At 36.2% G+C, this 21786-nt stretch overlaps 1 long non-coding RNA gene across 3 annotated transcripts in view; it reads left to right on the top strand.

Annotated features, from left to right (window-relative positions):
- Positions 1 to 21786, top strand: part of LOC111924197 (uncharacterized) — a 35791-nt gene that overhangs the window by 10550 nt on the left and 3455 nt on the right. For 2 of the 3 annotated variants that reach the window (XR_015278194.1, XR_015278196.1), the window contains 2 exons: positions 15490 to 15651; positions 20897 to 21037. This is a non-coding gene — a long non-coding RNA (uncharacterized LOC111924197). The remainder of the gene's footprint in view (positions 1 to 15489; positions 15652 to 20896; positions 21038 to 21786) is intronic. The other variant, XR_015278195.1, reaches the window with a different exon arrangement.

The raw sequence follows: 21786 nt of genomic DNA, 5'->3' as shown, positions 1-21786 counted from the left end.
TGAAGGCAAACGCAACAATTTTTAAATGGAATTTGAAGCTCGGACAAAAACTATGGCCTTTGGACCTCACTGAAATTTTATTTGAGCACAGCAGTGACTTTTTTTACTGCTCTAATGCACAGGAATGTGTCCTAGAGAGTGCACTGACAGCTAGTCAGCCTCCTGGGTGTTGCAGAGTAAGACAACCAAATGGCTTTGCAGGAGAACTTCTCGAGTGCAGCCAGTGAGTCACAACAAACATGCATGCAGCAAACACCATGATCTCTGTATGCTGTCCTGATCACTTCACATAGGCAAGGCTAGAAAATACAGGTCTTATTTTTGCTTTCATCTTACATGTTGATTTTTTGTCTGAAAAGACCCTTGTTACAGAAGCTGTAGCTCAAAATCTGGGGATGTTCATTTCCTCTGAAGTGATAAATGGCCAATTCATAACAGGGCTGGTTGGAGAACCAGCAATCAATACAGACACTAAAGTATGGTTTAGATGGCCATTCTGGTTTTTATCCGTGTGCACAGACAACAATAACACCGAAACACAAGTATCAGAGTATTATGTGGTTACCTCATCTCTCTTTACTAAGGAACACTGCCCTTCATCAGTGTCATCAACAAATCAATTGGTCGCTTAAGATGTCTGTAAGTGCTCATCTTGTCTTTCACTTGAAATGTATTGCAACCATTTTTCCCTTACATTTCACATAAAAAGGATTTGCTGAAGCTCTGCAACTGGGATAAACCAAAGAACCGATTTACTGAAATAGCATAGAAATGGTTTAATATTGCAGTGGTGTCAACAAAGCAGATTTTTTAAAATATCCTCTTGACAACAAAAGAAAAATATCCATTCCAAAGCTATGCATAATGGGAGTCTTTTTGAAAAAGTTTTCCCACCTGTCTAATGGGGAAAACAACATTCACCTGAAGGGTGATGGGATTTGGATCTACAAAGACTTCACTATTAACTCTATTTTCAAAAGTGAAGTGACAACCAACACTAAGAAATAAAACTATCTTCTTTGGCAAAATCAACAGAAGGGAAAAATGAAAATAAACAGAAAAACATGAATGTTTAGTGTTTCTGCAGAGTCTCAGTTTCCCTGTATCCACAGCTTTTGACTCCTTAAGCAAAATTTCCATTGGTCAATTTATGACCCACCAGAGCTATTTGAAACGCCTGGATTCTTGGCTTCAAAGCTGTAATTCTGTGATTCTGTGAACAGCCTTTCTCATTCCACAGATGTTATCTGAGGTTATCTGTGCCCTTTGAGCACTATTTTCCACAGCAGATCATGAGTGTTATGCCTTAGCAATGGCCATAAGATTTCATGAGCCAAGGCAGCGTTCACAGCCCACACAGACGACGCAAGGACTGCAAAACCACCCAGTAGAAATCTATCCTGCAAAAAAGAGGAGTTTGTACTTATATTTCTCTGGACTTCAAAAGGAAGCATGATTGAAGATATATTATGATAAATTTTTTTGACAACAAATGAAAATGAATTAAGGAAGTAATTAAACAAAAATGTAAATTACTTTTAAAAAAAGAGAAAGGGCTTAAACTTCTTAAATTGGTCTTTTGATGTGGATAATTTTCAAGACTAGGGCCCTATTATAGATTGAAGGCTCATATGAAGTTTTTTCCTTAGAGTAATCAAGTTCCAGTGAAACCTCTGAAGGAAACAAAGTGTTAATAATAGCAAAGAGTACAAAAATACTACATATAAAGGGCCAAAGTCTCAAGCATAATGAAATAAGCAGAGTATGTCTGCAAATTCAGTCAAGGTAAAGGCAAACATTTCCATTGCATATTACTTTAAAAGAAGATAAAGAGCACTGAATCAATAAATCACTGAAAAGATTATTATTTTGTACAAGCTGAAGGTCAGTGCAGGTCATTCCCACTAAAGCAGACAGAGCTTGTTAATTTAATCCAGCAGATTTGGCAGGGAAACCAAACAGGAATTTAATCAGCAGCAGAAGGTGGTGAACATCTCTGAAAATGGAATAATCATTGTGCCAGATAGTAAACATCATTACAGAAGGAAAAAAAGGAAAGAACAAAAGTTTCCCCTTTTCATACTGTTCATTAACTTCTTCAAACAGGTAATAAATGATTTAAAACATCTGTCTCTGGAAAACAAAAACACCACATATGAGAGCAGCCGGTCAATGGTTTTAGCACATTTATGATGACATTAAACTTCTCTCAAGCAAAGCTCTTCCTTCTTCTGTATTGTAATTCTTTCTTTAAAAGCTGTCTCATGAAGTAATATTGCTATTGCTCTTATTTAAAAAAAAAAAAAGAGATTAATTTACTGTTTCAGAACTTATCAGTTCATGGGAAGACAAGAAAACCAAATGCTCTCAAATACATTTTCCTATATTTTTCAAGAATTGTTCAAGGTGGGAGGCTGACATTTGAAGCACTTCAGTGCAGGATATGTCAGTATTTTGTTTGGAGGTTAAATTATTTTTTCATTTCTATTAAACTTCTTCTACCAAAAAATGCTTCTCTAAATCAGTCTTTCTACCTATGTCTAATTTAATATTTTTCTTCCCATATATATTATAGACTAACATCATAAGAGGATAAATTCTGCCCTTAATAAGCATAAATTTAGGTAAGCTGATGTGGTAAAATACTCCATGTCTTCCACTGACACAGGACTTAATCCTTTTGGTTTATAAAAGAAATTTATAAAATGGAAATTTGGATTCTAAATTAAAATAAGTCACTTGCTGAAGTCACTCAGATGACTCTGTATCCAGAAAAGTTAGGTTAATCTGTAGAGACCTCATATTAACAGTACTTAAATTTCAGACTCCTGCAAATATGGAGGAAAAATTTCCATTGGAAAGTTTTTTTCTGAAACAATCTTATATAATGGAAAATCAGTGGGTCAGAATTCCAGGATTGCATATTGATACATTAATACCTACAGGAAAGAGTTATTATATCTCAATTTTTTTAAAAAAATAAATTTCATTTCATAATTTGCATAATATTTATTATATGCAAATTTCCAGAAAATTAAATCAATATCCTTATTTTTCAGTTTTTAGGAAAGATAACATTTATTTCTTTTAAAATCAGAAATACCACTTCCTATTCCAATGGGAAATTGGTAGACCTTTAGACCCTTGTCACTCATCTTAAATAAAAACCCCTCTATGCCCACCAAATACCTTTTTCTGAATCAAGGAGACATACAGCCACAAAACTAAAATATGTAGGTTTCTCACCTCAGTTAAAATGAATGTGAGACCAGTGAAATAAATAAGATATTTGTATCAAACATTTTACATTAACATTGCTAGGATAAGAAAACCTAAAAATTCTGAATGGATTCTGCTGGCCTGATCTGACACTTCTGTTGGTTAAAAGGAAGCCAGGCAGAGCCAGTTTGTAGGTTGAAAATTCGAGGACTTTATTGATTCAGTGCTTATTTTCACTTGAATAACAGGAATAGTTATGCTGCTAGTGACAAGAAATAAAATGTGCTGAAATCATCTTTGATGATGCTCAAGGTGTAAATCACTTCTTTCATCTACAGCAATTTAAAGTACTGCAAGCATCTTTCCAGTGCATCACAGAAATAAGATTTCTGCTCAACTCCTTGGCAGGATCCAACCAGCACATAGTATAGATGAAATAGTACTGGCTCAGCCAAGGATGTGGAGACTAATTTCAAGGCATTAGTAATTCCAGAAAACAGGAACCTTTTAATCAACTCACTTAAGGCAAGCACACTCAGCATACTACAGTCATACAATGGCATTTTATCTAAGTGTGCTAAGAGAGAAATTTGGGGAATTGCAGCATTTCAGAGAAATCAGGAATGTTTCTAAGATATTGCAATCAGAATGCACTGTTTTCTTAGATGTTTTCATTCCACAAAGAACCTGAAGCAGGTCCACTGCTGCTTGTGCATGCAGAGCACCACAGCAGAGGCAAAAAGCATTTCAAAGGTGCTGTCTTGTCAGAGGGCACATCCCACAAATGATTTGTAAGATATATCTACATTGGCCTTTCAGTTCAGATCAGGAAAGTGCTTTTGAGCTGGCTCTCCCAACCAGTTTCACTTGCTGCTCTCTGTGTCACATTTGAGAGTGGTTCTGGGTCACACCAGCAAGGGCACTTGGGCTGTTAGTGGGGTCCACTGCACAGCACCCAGCACAAGAGCAGCAAAAGCCTTACACTCTGCACATCCAGATGTGTGAGCTCCTCTGCACCAGCTGTTTTGCTCTGCTCCACTCCTGCTACATTGCAACACTTGCATACAGGGATAAACCCAGACAACTTTGGTCTGTCTGGGATGGTAATCAGTGATTTCCTTCACAAATTCTGAGACTAAATTGCAGTGGTTATTTTGGGCAAAGGACAGTTTCAATTTGCTGCATGGATGTACTTTATTTACCACAGAATTTCTCCAGCATGTTCCATGTATCTAAAACCATATGTACACGTATGTAACCCGTATCCACGGGTTAGAAAAACTGTGATTTCCTAAAGAAATGAGACACCAAAAACCTATCAAATTTTATTGGAGACTGTGCAACTAACTGCTGAGGAGAAAATCATCAGTTTGTCATGTGGTGGGTTCACTAAAATGCCTTGTATTTCCATCTTTTCTGTAAAAGAAAAATATATGCTACAAAAAACACAACTAGCAAACCCATTGCTTGCTTCCTGATGATTTGTTTGTCCTACAGAGCTTGCCCTTAACAGCTGTAATTGAATTAGACCTTTATGTTACAAAATGTGAAGGCAAATGCAAGCTTGGTTCCATGAGTATCTCCTATTAGTATGCACGCTTTAAGAGGCACGGCTTCGCTAAACCAGTATCTGTGACTACAGAGGACCCACTAGGCATTTTCAGTTGTATCTCCATGTAAACATGTGTCATTTCAGAGTTGTACTTCACTCTATTTGTAGAGAAAATCTTCTAGGCATAAAATGGATACTTTGAATTTTCAATTAAGATTTTGATGTAGAGAGTCTTAAAAGATAGTGTACAAGATTATTGCCTGCATTTTCTTCCTGAAGAAAAATATTACAAAAATAAAGCTAATTTTCAAATTTGTTTTAGAGTTAAATGATTCATACCTATCAGGTTTATGAAAAAACAGAGAGTTACAGTACAAAAAAGGAGGATGCGGTGAATTTAACAGAAATGCCACATGGCTCTTTTTTAAGGATGCTGATATTTAAATCCTAGAACATGTGTTTGCAAGGTTCCAAATGTTGGCTGAGAAATAAAAGTCTGTTACTTATTTTGCTTTTTAAAGAATGCCTCTCATTCTTTAATAGATCTTTTTTAAAATTTATTGTTTGCATATCAATAAACAATAGTTTATTCTTTTTTTAATTGTGATCATACAAACATTTCTGAGAGGTGGACCACAGCCAAGAAAATGGTCTCTTAATTTTATTTGGTGGGTTACAGCTGTTTTGCAGCATTCTAAAGCTTTATGTATTTCCCTTCAGTATGTTTTGCTGATGAAATCTAAGGTTTAGCTCATGACAAAGAATTCGAGCCCCTCATCACCTCGGTATCTAACAGCACACAGCATAGCAAAAGGCTAACACAGTCCATGGGGATTCAAAGCTCAGCGAAAAATATCACCTCTGTAGGTTTTAAAATCATACTCCTCAGAAAACAGGTCCCATAAAAACACTGGCTGTGCAAACTCTTAGCCTCTTGAAAAGAAAGCCTTCAGAGATACTTTGAATCCATCAGTTCTGAGCCTTTCCTGTTTGTTTTTTAGAGACATAATGAATTACTGATTTTGGTAAATACTACTTAGAGCTGAGCGAGAAGAAAATCATGTAGAATTGCTTATATTGCTATTGGTTATAATTCTGCCTCTGAAAGCCAGAAAAAAATCATAATGTGAAAAATATTTGATTGACCTTTTTCCCTCTTGAATAAATTATAAAAGGCTGCTAGCCTACTAACATTCCAAAAATAGAACATGAGCCATCTCACACCTGGTATCTTAAACAGGAAAAATACAGATTATCTTTATTATTCTAGAACATTGGAAAGTTTGTCAGGATATCATACAGTGCAGAAAAATATAGAGATGATGCACCATATTTCAGACAAGGGAAGAAGGATGTCAAGTTGGATTTTCAGCTATCTTTTTGAAGATTATGTATCATTTTTGGAATAACCTCTTTAAATACATTAAAAGAATTATTGTATATAGGTGATATGGTAAATTCAGAATTGTAAAAATTTTGACCCTAGGAGAGAACCTTTTAGAACAAGCCCTTCTGCCCTTTAAATCATCTTGGCGTAAACAGGGGATAAGTTAAGTAATGTCAAGCAACACATATATACAGATTTTCTTCAACTTTTTTCCCAGACTCTTATCTGTGCATGAGGAAGGAATTTTCCTGGAGGTACATGTAAAAAGATGGCAAAATGTGAGCTGTGAAGCATGTTGCTCCATAGGAACTTAGAAAGGTTTTCCATCAGGCCAGTAGCTTGTGTGTTTGGAATGGTGCTGTGTGCCTTCTCATCATCTTGCCTTGAGGTCCTTTGGTCTTACCTCCTTGAATACTGTGTAACAAATTTACAGTGGAGAGCAGGAACTTGGAAAAAACAGAATTAAGCTTACATGTGAGAAAAAGTTATGAGAGGAACACTGCTTCAAATGCACCTGAGACAACAAGGCACAACTGCTCTCTTGTTCATCTTTGGCTACACAACCAAACCTACTAAAACAGGCCAATCTTCAAGGTTTTTTTTAGTTTGTTGTAATGAGTGGTACCACTTCCCACTGTTTAGCTGTTTCCAAAGGTTCAGAGACAATCTCCCCAGTAAGATAAGATAACACACTTATGTGTCATGTATGAACTTCTGAGTCAGAGTAACACCAACCTGTTCTGATCTCACAGAGTTCCCTAGTGACTGATAGAATCAAAGCTTTTCTCTGTTTCTACCTAAAGGAAGCTATGTGGTACTGGGATGAGTTGGCCTTTCGTGGCAGATTGTTCACTCTCTGTAATTTAACCTACTGATTTGATCATGTGGATAAAAATGAAACCTTAAAAGGTTTTGAAAAAGATATTAGCTTCTCACCGAATGCAATGTTAAAATAAGTGGTCTTTGAGGAAGCCCCATTAAGAAAATATGTGGTTTTGATTTTGCATATACCCTTAGCTTTTCCACAGAACAGAGACTTTACAATACTCTTAACTTCTTATGGCAGAATGAGCCTTTAATTAATTAAAGTTAAATTAATGTACATTGTTAATAATAACATTTAAAAGAAACATATTTAGAGATGTAACAATTTATTTGAAGCATACAGATAAAATGAACAGCTTTTCTAATGATATCATCTAAAAAATTTATTAAACATGTCGATTGTGTCCCTCTTTCCACTGTGTGTGTTTAAGCAAAACACAAGACTGATTCAGGAGCTGGGAAAAATTATTTTCAAGTTGTAAAATGAACACCTTTCTTGATCCTACTTATTTTATCACTTTGAACATTGACTGATAACCTGCTCAAGGTCAGTTAAAGGGAGTCTTCCCCACAACTACCTTCCAATTCTACCAGCAGTATTAACACAAGTCATATAGGATTTCTCAAGATTATCAACATATGCCTCTAAATGAGTTTCTTCTTTCAATACAGATAAAAAAGAAGTCTGCATTCAGAAAGTATTACCTTCTTCCTAAATATGCCAAGTCCAGTGAAGCTGCAGTTTCAATCTTTAATACAATTTGCCTGTGTAGAAACAACTGCTAAAGTGGAAGTACTCAGCAATAAAATTTTACACTGCACAATTTCGCAAATTCTGACCCTCTTTACTAAAAGCAAAATGGCTGTAAAACAGATAAAAGGGAATTGGGATGATAATATACATTGCAAAAAATGTTCACTGGTCAGGTTAAAACCATCTGGAACATACAGAGTTCCTTGGAAGAGATATGACATAGAGCTTTTACACTTGAAATTTTCTTCTTAGAAATATTTGTGCTATAACAAGGAAAATGGAAGGAACTAACAATTATGAACATGTGAAGAAGGAACTGAGCCACCAAATAAATGGACATTATGAAATAAGTATGGAAACAAATTGAAGGTCACAGAAGCTCTGGTTACTGCACTCTGTGAGTGCAGTTAGAAAAATAGACATTCCCATGAAAGGCCCTTACTTCCCATTTATCCTTCTGAGCTGTGTCTGTATGAAAAACTAATATCTGCTGAATACAGTCTTTGGAGCTCTGTATCCACCTACTTCTGCCTCTTTGCCATTGGTTCCCAGGTCCTGCAGCGTTCTTTACTCCAATGTCCTTTATAATAATGTGCCACTGAAAAACTTGTCTTTCTTCTCACAGCCTTTCTTTGATTTTTGATTGTTTTCTTATTGCTGTGATTAATCATTTTAAATTACTAATCGGCAGACAACCAGCCCATTTAACCAACTGTTAATGTGCTGATTCTTCCTTTCATTTCCTACTCAGTTTATTGCCATATACAATATTTAATGGGGCTCAGCACTCCTTGATAGATAGTTGTTCGATATAATTTCAACTTTACAAGCAGCATTTCAATGCATTCCTCTGAAACTGAAGACACAGCTGTGCCCAAATCTTTTTGCCTACCTTTAGAAGAGAGCTATAAAACACATTTTCCCTGCAGAAGGTTTTCTTGTGGTCGGGCTGTGAACAACTCTTTTCTACACCTATCATCTGTTATATTAATTGTGGTCCCTATAGGGTTGTTTATTTCAGGCTTCATTTATCTACTTATTTAATTTACACCTGTTGTATATGCAATTAGGAAATTATTACTATATTCTTGATGCTAGATTCTTCATTGGCTGTTATTATACTTTGTTAGTTACACTGTGGAGAGCTGGAAATGCATTTCTTTCTCTGAAGATCTATTTGCTTCATCCTTCTAATCTAAAATAAAAGTTTTCCCAATAGCAGGAAACTAGGATATAATATGAATATGGCTATATATTACAGAGGTACTTTGAAATGTGCTGAACAAACCCAACATTTTTTCTGAATGGGGTGAATATAAATGCACATCCAGCGTCTGTTTAAAAGGAAAAAAGTGTTCCAGTTTTCTATGCCCACCTATCCAGCTCAGGTGTGTGAGCCTTGGAAACAGTTTCTTTTTCTGAGCAGCTGTTTCAGAGAGAGACCTAACACAGAAGAAAATCTCATCTGTAACTCTCTCTCTAGTGTTTTCTACCAGCTGTTTTCAACAACTCCCACACGTGCTGTGTTTTAAACCCAAGGGATGTGACAGCCCTCATTTCCTATGGAAACAAATTAAGGACCTTAAGAGGCTCTTGAATTCCATTCCAGCATCTGGCTTTGCAGCTTGGAAGCACTGGATGTCACAACTCACGTCTCCCTGCATGTGGGTGTATTTACTGAATGCTAATGGCAGCTGGCTTGAAATTGAAAGCTGAAGAGAGGTAGGCAACCCCTTGAATTGACATTAGAATTATCTCCACTTACCTTTATGCTTTTAGCAACAGAGCAGCACAAGATTGTTCTCAATCCACTTGAATTACAAGGATTTAATTTTAAAAGATAAGATGAAAAACAGCACTTGTTTTGATCTTGCAAGAGCACACTTCAATCCAAGGACATTTCTTCTAAAGTATTTAATGAGTGAACAGAACTTGGTGATCTCGTGATCACGCCACACAATTCATGTGTTCAACTTAACCTTCACCCTGAATCTTTTCGCACACAAAACAGCATAAGCAAAGGAAACAGTCCCTCTACAGAAATCTTCAATCCCTCTACAGAAATCAAGTTATTTGTCACACAGACCGAAAAAGGTTATTTGACATCAGGTGGAATTTTAAGAGAAATGGAATTCCATGTGTGTGAGACTCATGTGCTCACATAGCTATTCCCTTGCTCAGTATTCTCAAGGTGCTTCATTTCTAAAATCTCACAGACTGCTGAACCTTGATTTCTTATGAAGCAGTGCTATTTTGGTACACCCACAGTAAGATCACAGTGCACTTTACATCATCACTCACCAGGCTTCATAACTTCTGATTCTGCCATAACTGAGCATATTTATGAATCTTCTTTATTGTTTCAATTTAAATTTTCTAAACCAATTCCAATGTAATAATCTTCTACCTTTTAAAAAGACTATAACTTGTTTTCTAGCATTAATTTCATGAATGAAAGTTGAAGGATATAAAATGCTAAAACAGTTTTATACTATTATTTGCTATGATTTTATTGGGGCCACATGCCCTCTATAGATTTCTTCTTACTTACATTCCATGCTTACTGCAGAAAACTGAGTCCAAGATACTGGAAAATTTTCCCAAATAATGCAAATTCTCCCTGATGTAAAGAAACTGTTTTACTCTTTTCTCTGACCAACAATATTCAAATTTACGGATATCTCTGTGAACAGCCCACATGAGGCATTCCCTTTATGACCTCTGTTTTCTTTAATTGCCCTTAGAAGCAGCCTAGTTTTATGCAACCATAATTAAACTCTCTTCCTCTTTTCAGACATCCTTTGGCATCCTACTTATAATTAACTACTTTGTGAGTTATTTTCTTCTCTAACTTTCTACCTTTAGTACTTCCCCCCTTCCCATTTTCCCTTTGTTTACCAAACATTACCATTTGTTTACGTCTTTCTAATCACTTATTAGAAGTATATTCATCATTTATTTTTGGAACCTGGTTCAAGATTCAATTTCACCTATCAGTTTCTATCTGTCTCATGGAAATTGAAAGCCTTATTAAGGCATCAGGTTTATTATTTTATATAACATATCTTTTATTTATCCATAACTTAGATGAGAAGTTTGATTCCTGTTCAATTCAATTTAAAATTCCTTCTACCAAAGAACTACAAGCTTGACAGTATTATGGATTTCTAATGGCATTAAGGCTGAGATCTTGAATGTTCCTGCTGTTGATTTCCATAGGCTACATACCTGAGATGGCCTCCAGAGAAATTTGTTCAGCAACCTTTCCATTGCCATGGCAGGCAGATTTCTTTCTTTTCCCAGCACAATGGTGACTTTCAACTCTGCAGTGTCAAACACAGAAACTAGCTAAGGACTTGAAAGTCAAATGTAGGAGAGGACATCCCAGATTTAGGGCACAGAGACTAACTACAGCTACCATGGTAAAAATGAGTTCAGTCAGCTTTGAAACAGTACATGAGCAAATTATGACTCCAGTCAGGGGAAAAAATACCTTTGATCTATGAACATGTCAAAGACAGGATGTTACATTGCAGGAGGAAAAGTAAAATGAAAACCAGACTTTTAACTGTGGGAGGAAAGAAGTCCACTGCATCAGAGTTTCCACACTGTTGTCAATTGTTCCACTGCAGTAATTGTCTGTTAGTGTCCCACTCCTATTAAATTAATTTCTCAGACAGAAGCACAGCACACAGGAAGGCTGAACGCCATGGGACTAATTCTGTTATGTTAAGGGTCAATAATATTACTGTGCCCACAGGGTTCCACATATCTGAATAAGAGAAGGCCCCATTGGACATAAAAACAGGGTTTTATTCCAGTTCTGTTCCCAGAAATGTACAAAGACAGAAAAACAATATGCAGCAGATGATTGGGGTATGCACAGCTGAAATCTGTCCACAAGAATCATGTTATCTGATTTCTGGACTTCACATGCAGTGTCTAACACCCATCTCCAAGAACAGACCATATATAATAGAAAAAACTCTGCCTATTTCTGGAGAGGGCTGAATTCCTGTTTGTCCAGTAGTCCAATGAGACAAAAACCAGAGCAATGGTATTCCTGGAAGATTGAGAGCATGTGAAAGGGAATGTAGGAGTTACTATAACACAGTAATCTGGCATACAGAAACATTTCTTGATCTTGAAGTGGGAAAAGAAGCTTAAAAGAAAATATATTGAGAGACCTGAAATGGTCTGGGAACCAAAGAGCTCAGCAGAGATCAGATGGCATGAGAAACACTGAAAGTTACTAACTGAAAAATGAGGAGGAAATGTTTTCATAACAATATTTAATTGAAAGTCTGTTCAAATAGAATCCAGTAAGCTCTCAGAGTCATTATCATGGTTTCTCTTGCACTTCTACAATCTATTGAGTAAATTTTTGAATAGTAGCACTCCAAAAACTATTATCCAAATAGTAAAGAGAGCCTCAGAATACCTTATTTTCTGGTCCCATTTAACTCCTTGTAAGAGGAAAAATACCCTCAACCTCTAAAATCTACAACAATGAAACACAGTATTCATTTTGACTTTAATAACAGAAAGAAAATGCACTCCTGGATTCCCAGCAGAGTGGGACAATGACAATTGCATAATGTGTATATTTAAAATGATGTTGTGAAATCCAAGGCAAAGATCAAAGAGGTTGTTTAATAAATCAAGATTGGACTGTTTCATACAGCTGTACAATAGCAAATATAAAACTTCTAAACATAGGCAAGGAAAATTAACAATTATTAATTAACAACTATTAATTAAAATATTAACAATATATTAATGGTGTGGTAACATTAAAAATTAAGTCTTGAAGCTAAATAAAATGTGATATAAAAATCCTGCTTGAATTTACTAATGGTAAATCATGAGAGATCCCTTCTTCAGTATGATAACTGATTTTTATGACTGGAAAGATATGGACAAAATTGTCTTCAAGAAATTTTCCTGTGTTCACCCTATGAGAAATTATCACTTAAAATAAAGGCTGGGACTATAAGAATTAAAGGTAGGCAAAACCTGACTGAAAATGAAAGAGTCAGTTGTTCTGAAAACAACAGGTTGTCATTGTAAAAGGAGTTGCCATTGTTGTGGAGCTTCTCAATGAAGTCACCATTAATGACCACAACATGGTAAGATTTTCTAACAGTGGAATAATTTTAAAAATTATATGGTTGGATGACTGTAAACTTGCATGGGAAGAAATTATGTACTAGGAAACAAATAGAATTTATATAGGAAAAGTTACAAAGACCCACAGTTAGGGCATAACAAGTATTTCTGCCATAACCTGAGAGCTCATTGGTAGGGAAATGCTAATAAGGAAGGAAAAGAACAGTGCAGTCTTGAACTGTTGGTTAGATTTAGACGCAATTTTCCTGCTGCTGCAATGCTTTCATGGAAAGCACAGATATGATCCTGGGTTATATCAGATGAATCAGCACTCCTGTGGGAATATGGAAAATTACTGCTATATTACCAGATGTCACCAAGAACTTATCTAGGTGGACATCTTTCTTTTCAAAAAATGTGAATTCAAACTGGAAGGATGCTGAGATGATTTAGAGGCTAGAAAAACAAGTACTACAGTGAACACTATAAGGATTTGGCCTGTTTATCTTAGCAAAATGAAAGTGAGGAGTGAAAAAGATGGGTCTCTACATTAGAAGGACAAACACCAGAGAAAAGAAACAAAACACAACAAAATGCAACAAGGACACTGGAATAAATCTGGTTATGAACAAATTTAATTAGGAAATTAGGACAGGTTTTGTCTACAGAAGGGATGATTAAATTCAGAATTCAAAATATATCCTTCAAATCAAATTCTGGTTAAAGATATGAGAGTACAATGACTTTGGATCACTGCTGCCTACTCCATGTAAACTTGGGGAACATACTGCACCCATCTTATCTAAGGGTTATCTAAGGGTCACTGTGTCCACAAATAGGAACTTTATCTCCATGAGGACAACTGATTAAGTCCTTAACATTTAAAAAAGAAGTATTTACATTTGAAAGATAATAAGACTTTCATAACAGGATAACAGGAGACTCATCTTTTAAAAATTCTGACACTTCAGACACCTTTAGGGTCAGCTAGAACTTACCAGCAAGTGCTCTGATTTCTTAGTATTTCCTCCTAAAAATATTACTGTTCTGTGTCAGGAATATTACTTGCAAACTTTCTGGGATTGAGATTCCATTCCTTTTCAATTAACAGAGCTCTTTGTGAATCTGTCACCCAAAAAAATACTTTAAGCATCTTTTAGGTATTAACCAACACATTTGGTTTTTTAAGCATAATTGATAAAGTGTCTGTGGCATACTTCAAAAACCATTGTGTTCATGTCCTGCTGGGGTTGTATTTTCATTTAAAATTCTTTATGTATTTCCTACTCTGGCTGTCAAAGGGTTGTCAACACATCCCCTTCATTATTTATAAAACACTTTTAGCTTTCCTCTGTTTTTATCTTTGTTTTTTTAATCAAACCAAACAAACTGTGTCAACACAAGAAAAAAATATTAAACATGAGAACAGATGAAAATATTCTCTCAGTGATTGGATGCCTGTATATTGAACACAGAACACAGTAGTTCCTCTGCGCTGATTAATATGGCACACGCTAAAATAAACCCTAGGCAAATAAATACACAAAAATAGGGCAAATAAAGACAGAGAGAAAAATATGCAAAGTGAAGAAGAGAGGAAATTAATACAGAAAAGAAATATATGGATTTAACTCCAGCTATTTTTCTAAGTCTCCAACTATGAAATCCGTTTATCAGATTCAAGGGGACTAGGATTCCTTAATAAGTGATTTTCATTCAGTATTCTTTTTCACACCTCACAATCCCCAAAACTTTAGTAAACTGCCTGCTCTACACTGTATAGAGACATCATTGATTAAGATGTCTCTTAGAGAACACAGATGTTAGAATCACACTGATGTCAGACCAGAACTTTGGAAGACATGATTTGAACAAAAACCTACCTGATATTTCACCCCCTACACCTTCAATATCAGTCGGTTCAACTTCTATTTCTTTAGTTCTGCTTCCTTCTATTTCTGGTTCAGCTTTCTATTTCTGAAATGGCCAAGGTATTAAAAGATTATTTCTGCTAAAACTGAATGAGTTCTTTGACAACAGTCAAAAAATGCTCCTTTTATCTAAGTTGCTCTTTTTCATTCTAAGTGGGCAAACTGTTTCCCCCCAGTTCTTGTTACATTTTATAATTTTATGTGCCTCTCTGCCTACTGGTGCATGTGAGTATATAAATAATCCATATATATATATATATATATATATATATATATATATATATAATTTTATAGTACATAAAATTATTTCTATGTAAGTATATATTTATAATTTCATAATACTTGTCTGTGTGAACTTTGGTGTGTCAGTGGAAACTAACACTGTGTGGTTGGCAGTCTGTATAAATAGTATCACTTTCAGGAAGAAGAGGATTTGGGTATTTCAGTGACATAAATATTTTGGGACTTCATTCTGATGTGATATATCTAAACATATCACCTTATTTAAGAACATGCTAGACTTCTTGGCAGCTCAAAATAGGTGGAATCCAGGCCTCAGTTACTAACAGAGATATTTTTGGAGGTGTATATATACATGTGAGGCAGCCATTCTCTTCTGAACCTTTCTCTTCAATTTTTAGCTTGAAACTTTCTCTACATAGGATGAAGCCTAAATTGATGTTGATACACTAAGCTGGCCTTTATCTTGCAGGTCCAATGAGTACTGCAGATTAACTAAAAATTCAAAGTCCAGAACCGTAAATGGAACTAGAACACCAACGGCATTTAATTTGTGATAGAAAGTAGACATTGTATGGCCTATTTTAATACAAATATGATACCACTGCAGCTTTAGAAGCCTAATAGTGTCAGGGTAAGTATAAGGAGGTGTTTCTCATTTTTAGGGGTATCTCCATTTTCTGAAATTACTACAGACATAGGAATCTCCCTAAGGCTTACTTAATCTTGGTAGAAATAATAATTTCCATCTTTCTTTTCTCAGGGAGTCTGAGAGGAAATACCTTCATTTAACCAATTCTCAGTGTTTAGTGCAATAATGGCATTGATTTTAATCACCCAGTGCTGGTTTTTCTGGGGTGAAGTTAATTTCCTTCACAGTAGCTATCATGGAGCTGCATTTTGGATTTGTGCTGAAAACAGGGTTTCTATTGCAGAAATACTTCAGTTATTGCTGAGCAGTGCACAGATCTCTCCTTCCTTCTCTGCCTCCAAATTGATATTCTAAGGATGACACCATATGGTCTGGGATGTCCATGGGGTCACTGGGGTCAGTTGTCCTGTGCGTGCCCTCCTGATTCCCTGTGCATCCCAAACCCACCCAAAGGTGGGTGAGGAGCAGAAAAGACCTTGACACTGTGTAAGCACTGCTCATTATCAGCAAAAAACATCTCTGTGTTACCAACACTGTTCCTACCACAAATCCAAAATGGAATCCCACGCCAGCTACTGTGGACAAAAATAATTCTACCTTAGCCCACAGCAGCACATTCAGCTATTTTCACTTCCCAGCATTAATGTTCTAGATATTTCAATGTCATTTGCTAAACCTGAAAATTGTGTTTCATCTATCCTATAGCAAAGAATTTTCTGCAACATTTGCACACATATTATGTACACAGTTCTCAGTGCATTCTCATAATTTGAAAGCAAGTTTTCATTGGTTTTAGAAGCAGACATCAGCTGCAAAAAGCTTTTCAATTTGTTGCATGCATGATATAACTCACAGGGAACAACAGAATATGGAAGAGTAGCAAAGACTTTCCCTCTTTAATGAAAAAGATTCTGAAATGCAATTATCTATTATTTGCCTTAATGAGGGGTTAATATGCAACAATTTTACCTGAATCTTAAAAGCAGCACTGAATCCTTTCCCTTCAAGGGTTAGGAAAAAAATCCCAACCAACCCTATCATTTTTTAGTGCCCAGAAGCAATGCTACAAAGCACTCCTCCAAATTCCTACAAAGCACAATTACAATTGTATTTATGAGCTGTCCATCTCTTGCCAAAATAGAATAAATTTGACCTGATTTATGTGTCTAATTAGAGTAATAAGAGGTTTGGGTTTTTTCAGTTTACAAGCCAAGGGCTCTGGCAAGAACCTTTGTGTCATAATATATCAAGTAAATTGAGCAGTAATTTGTGCCATTCACAGGTACCTTCCAAACTTCTGGAATGAACTTTATTAATTGGTACAACTCAGTTGTAAATTCTGGTTTTGCTTACCAAAATGTTTTTGAGGAGAACTGGGAGGTACAATGGCTAATTCTACTCAGCAGGTTGACTCTTTGTATTAGAAAGCACTGGGGTTTTCACCACTATCGCTCTTCCTGAATTTAATCTAAACATTTTGCTTTTTAAAAAATTCCAGGTTGGCAAGATTGGCAAGATTGGCAAGAGTTTCATAAATTCTATGCCTATCTACAGAGTAATGCCAGATTTTTGGAATCCATGAGGGCCTCCACAAATGATATAAAGACTTCACAAAGTTTGTGTTCTGTGGTTGCAAAGAGACCACACTAAAGGCTTGGGGAGAGGGAGGGGTGAAGTTACAAAACAAAAGTTGAAAGCTGCCATCAAACTGAACTCTTGGACTTAGGCACAGTTTCATGCCAAACTCTCAAACAATCTTATTTAAGGAAAAGAGTCAGGTTAGCTACTGTGGTTTGACTCTGCTCCAATCCAATTGATCCTAAGGTCAAGTAGACCAGATGAAAAAGTCTTGCAGGAACTTGCTTCATTCCACACACTTCATGGTAAGGTATTTTCATGGCCTGCTGCCTTTAGGATGGTTGTTCACTGCACCAATTTCTGCATTTAATAGCCTGCAGACCAGCTCCTGCCTCACCAGAAAAGCACACATGTTCCTTAAAAACATTAATTTGTGTGCAGATTGTCCCAAGGAAGATGTTTCATATAAATTCTTTTTACATTCAAAGAGGTTATAAATCCCCAATTTCTCAGCTTCATCTAAACTTCCTCTATAATCCTATGTGAGTATGAAAGCTTAAAGCACAATAAATGCTAGTTTCTAAAGTTTGCACAATTAATTAGAAAGTTTTTAACTGGATTACAAACAGTAAAACATTTAATAATGCACAGCAAAATTTTAACAGCAAAATGGTTTCTTCTTAGGAGCTCAAGAAATAAGTCACCCAAAAACTCTTGCTGCAGAAGCTAAGGGTGCAGAATTCATCAAATTACTCCATCTGCTGGCTGATTTCCTCCAATCCTGGATGATTTCTCTTAGCTGTGTATTCTTGTCCCTTTTTAATGCAAATGAAACATTCAAAGCTTGATCAGTGTCCTTTCAAAGCAAATGAAATATTCAGGGTTGCCTTTGATATTCAAAGCACTTCCTGGAATCATGACTCCCTCTTTTCTCTCCATTTCCAGTTTAAGAAGACCTTTATGTTGCAATTTTAACATATTCTTTCTTCTACAGAAGGCATAAGACAAATGTTTTAACACTTTAGTGACTTTACTAGCCTTTCTATGTTGCACATCATAAAAAGTATAAATTATCCAACAATTTGACTAATCTTATTATTTTTGCTGTGTTTCTGCTGTTCCATGGAACATTCATGACACGTCAGAAATAGAGATGTCCTACTCTTCAACAGAGTACTCAGAAGTTGGGCCTGTTTCCCATCCTTCCCACCTTGTAACCTTCCTACTGAATAGTCTTCCCTGGACCCTAAACTGAACTATTTATAGCAATTCTGCTTCTTCATAAGTCAGTGTCTTCCTGTATCTTGTATTCATGCTCATCCAATATTCCTTCAGGACAGCCCCATGCACCCCCTTTTCAGGACTTGTCCACAGGTACACAGTTTTCTGTACAGCCTTTTTTCCCTCCTTCTTTCCATGTCATTTTCTGAATATGACCAGTGCTACTCATCTGCAAACACATTGTGACTTTTTTTGCACTGGGACCATCCATTACAGCACATCAATATGTCTGTATTTAAACTGATTGCACATCTGGTTTATTCAAGGTGTTGAGCTAGTGCACGAAAAGTGTACCTCTAAAGAACCAATTTTGAAAACTAAAGAGTATAATTTTCTATATTAAATTATCACAATCTACATATATCCTAATTTACATGAAGGTTTTGAGGGAGATGTAGCTTTAAGATTAAGGTATTTACGGTCCCGAATATGCTTCCTCAAATTTTCAATTCTTGCGGGTCAGGGCATATTCTGAAATAGCAAAATGCAATGAGCAAAAATATTTGCAGTCTTAAATCAGGATTAGGCACAGTAACAACCAGAATTGCCATTCTAGAAGTTGGAACCAATCAAGGCAACCACTTCTAAGTGCAGACACATAAGCAAGCTGCTGTAAGTTATCTGCTTATCTTTAATAAAATAACAGCTCACTAAATTAAATGCACTTGGGCTTGAAACTGAGTGAACGCCCAGGTTTCTTTGACATTAAATAAATTACACAAACTACTTTAGTGTTTACTCACAATAACCCCCAGACTTATCAGCCACCAACCATGCAATGAGGCACCCTGTCTTGCTTGGTCCTGGTTCAGCTAAGCAAGGGAGGAGGTCCCTCCTGATCTTCCTTTGCTGCTCCTCCTTGCAAGTGCTGAAAATGCTCCCCCCCTTGCAGACCATGCTCCCTGTGCCTGTACTAGAGATGACCTTAGACAAGGGTCTAAGACCACATTTTTCTATGGGTTTCATCAGGTTCAAAAGGCCACAAAGAAAAATGATTCAGCACACAGATAAGGGCTTCACAAATATTTCTTTTATCGGTTTACATCCTGACAAGGTTGAGACCAACACTCACAAATGGAAGACTGGGTCAGTGTTTCTCTACAAAGAGACTTGTGTAACCCAAGCTGTCGATCACTTTATCTCAGGGAGGAAAGAAATGCAGAGCACAAATAAGAAACTGAGTCACTCTCCCTCCCTACCAGCCCTTCCAGAGCAAATTAAATCTGCCCTCACATTCCTGAAGTCAAAGAGAACAGTGAGACAGAAACATATATATTGCCTTGAAATTAATCCCCTTAGCACACAGCTGGAGCAGCACAACAAAATGTAATTTATGTCTGTTACCACAAACTTGAGTTAGCACCGCTCAAAGACTCAAGCAGACACAAGTTCCAGATAGGAACTTTTGGGTGAGAGAGAGTACTTTTGTTCAGATAAAGCCACTCCTGCCTTTTTGTGCACCAAAGAAGAGACAGAAGAAACTTATTGTTGGAAAATAAATATAAGGAAATATTAAAGCAAAAGAAACAAGGCAGACCCAGTGATGGAATTTATATAAGAATTTGGTACATAGCCTTCCACATCTCAATAAGGGTAGCACCTATTCGATGGTGGTATTTCTTTTATTTACTCTAACAAGACTATTATATTTCAGGCACATAAAAACTTGCTGAATTGTGACTGTAAGACTCAACATTCAGTGTAGTTCACCAAACCAAATTGTGCAGAAATAATCTGTCTGTAAGAAAAGTATCTGCCAGAGAGAGAATATCGAGTGCACACGACAATACCTTTTGCATCCCTTTGCAACTTCTTTCATGTGATGTAGTGCATGAAATGACATTTAAAACAGGTTTAGATACAAAAGGTATGTCAAATATAAAGATAATACCATGTTAATTCTATGTTGAAATCAGTATTATAATGATATCAAACAAAAAGTCCTTGGTAGACTAGTTAAAGGAGAAGATACTGAACTGAACTAAACTGAACTGAAGGGTCTTTCCAGTGTTTTTTGTTTTCATTTTGTGTCAGGAAATTTGCATAATTAATTGAAAACACCATCAACGAGACAAATTAAAATAATGCTGTTTTTTTGGTTTTTTTGCCAAGGACATGAGTGTTTTCTCTGTTAACTTTAGGTGGAACAAAAAGCTTTCTTTTATACATATTGTTTGCCATGATTAGGAAATGTAAAGAGCACATAGTCTAAATGCTTCATACTTGCATGTGCACAGATATGCCTGTATTTATGTAGTTCTCAAGTTTTTATCCATACATAACTATTTCTGACTCAAACCAACCAATACTTTGACTGAAAGGATGCATTTCAACCTTTTCACATCATCATTATATTTTCTTTTCTCAGCAGATCAAGTAGATTGCATGTGAGTGAGACACATTCTATTCCTGGAAAGGTCAGTATCTCTGACATTGTGAGAGGATCATCTTATGAGTATTGGACACTGATACATCTGTCTGTTACCAGTCCATCTGTCCATGACTACAGGCAAGGATTCAAACAGCTCAGCCTAAATATAAGAGTCTTAATGTATCAGTGTGAACTCATCCGTTAACATAGTCAAGATAAGCCAGATTAAATAATGATAAAAATTGAAAAGATCATTTGAGAACTTAAGACAGAACATAGGGGGATTGACTAAGGAGCTTGCAAACCTAATGCTTAGCCCAGTTTCACACCTTCACCTGACATTAAGCAGAGGCATCTCACATCCACCTAGAAGCAAAGCAAAGGGTAAAAAGTAGAGTCAGAATCAGCTAGAAGAGGTGTGAAGGTATTTCAGCTCAGGTTGCTCTAGTTTCAACAAACTGGAGTAACCCAGTTGGCAGCTCTATGTCTGAGTTTGCTTGCATGCTTTGGCAGCATAAGAATAAAGAGGGGGAAAACACCATGGCCTCAGGATGTCATAAAGGGTGCTCTTTGTACCAATTGCATTTACTCTCCTGGCAAAAAAATGAACTTGTACTTCTCTAGGAAAAAAATACTTCTGCAGTTAAATAACACGTGAGTGCATCAAATAAGATTCCCTGAGCATCACTGTTCAGTTGTCCTGTTTATACTTCTGCTGTCCTTCATACATACCCTGTGGTCTCCAAACACTGTCTTATCACCAGCACAACAATCACACCAAGTCCAAAATAAGGTAACTAAACTTCTGAAAGTGAATTACCATGTTCTGCAAAAAGCTCATCTTCAGGTACTGAGATGTGTTGCAGGGATAAAAGCTCTTCAGATCT

The sequence above is a fragment of the Cyanistes caeruleus genome, chromosome 1 (genome assembly GCF_971803275.1).
Source record: "Cyanistes caeruleus chromosome 1, bCyaCae1.hap1.1, whole genome shotgun sequence".
NCBI lineage: Eukaryota > Metazoa > Chordata > Aves > Passeriformes > Paridae > Cyanistes > Cyanistes caeruleus.
Note: the sequence above shows the minus strand (reverse complement) of the source record. Positions and strands in the feature narration are given on the sequence as shown.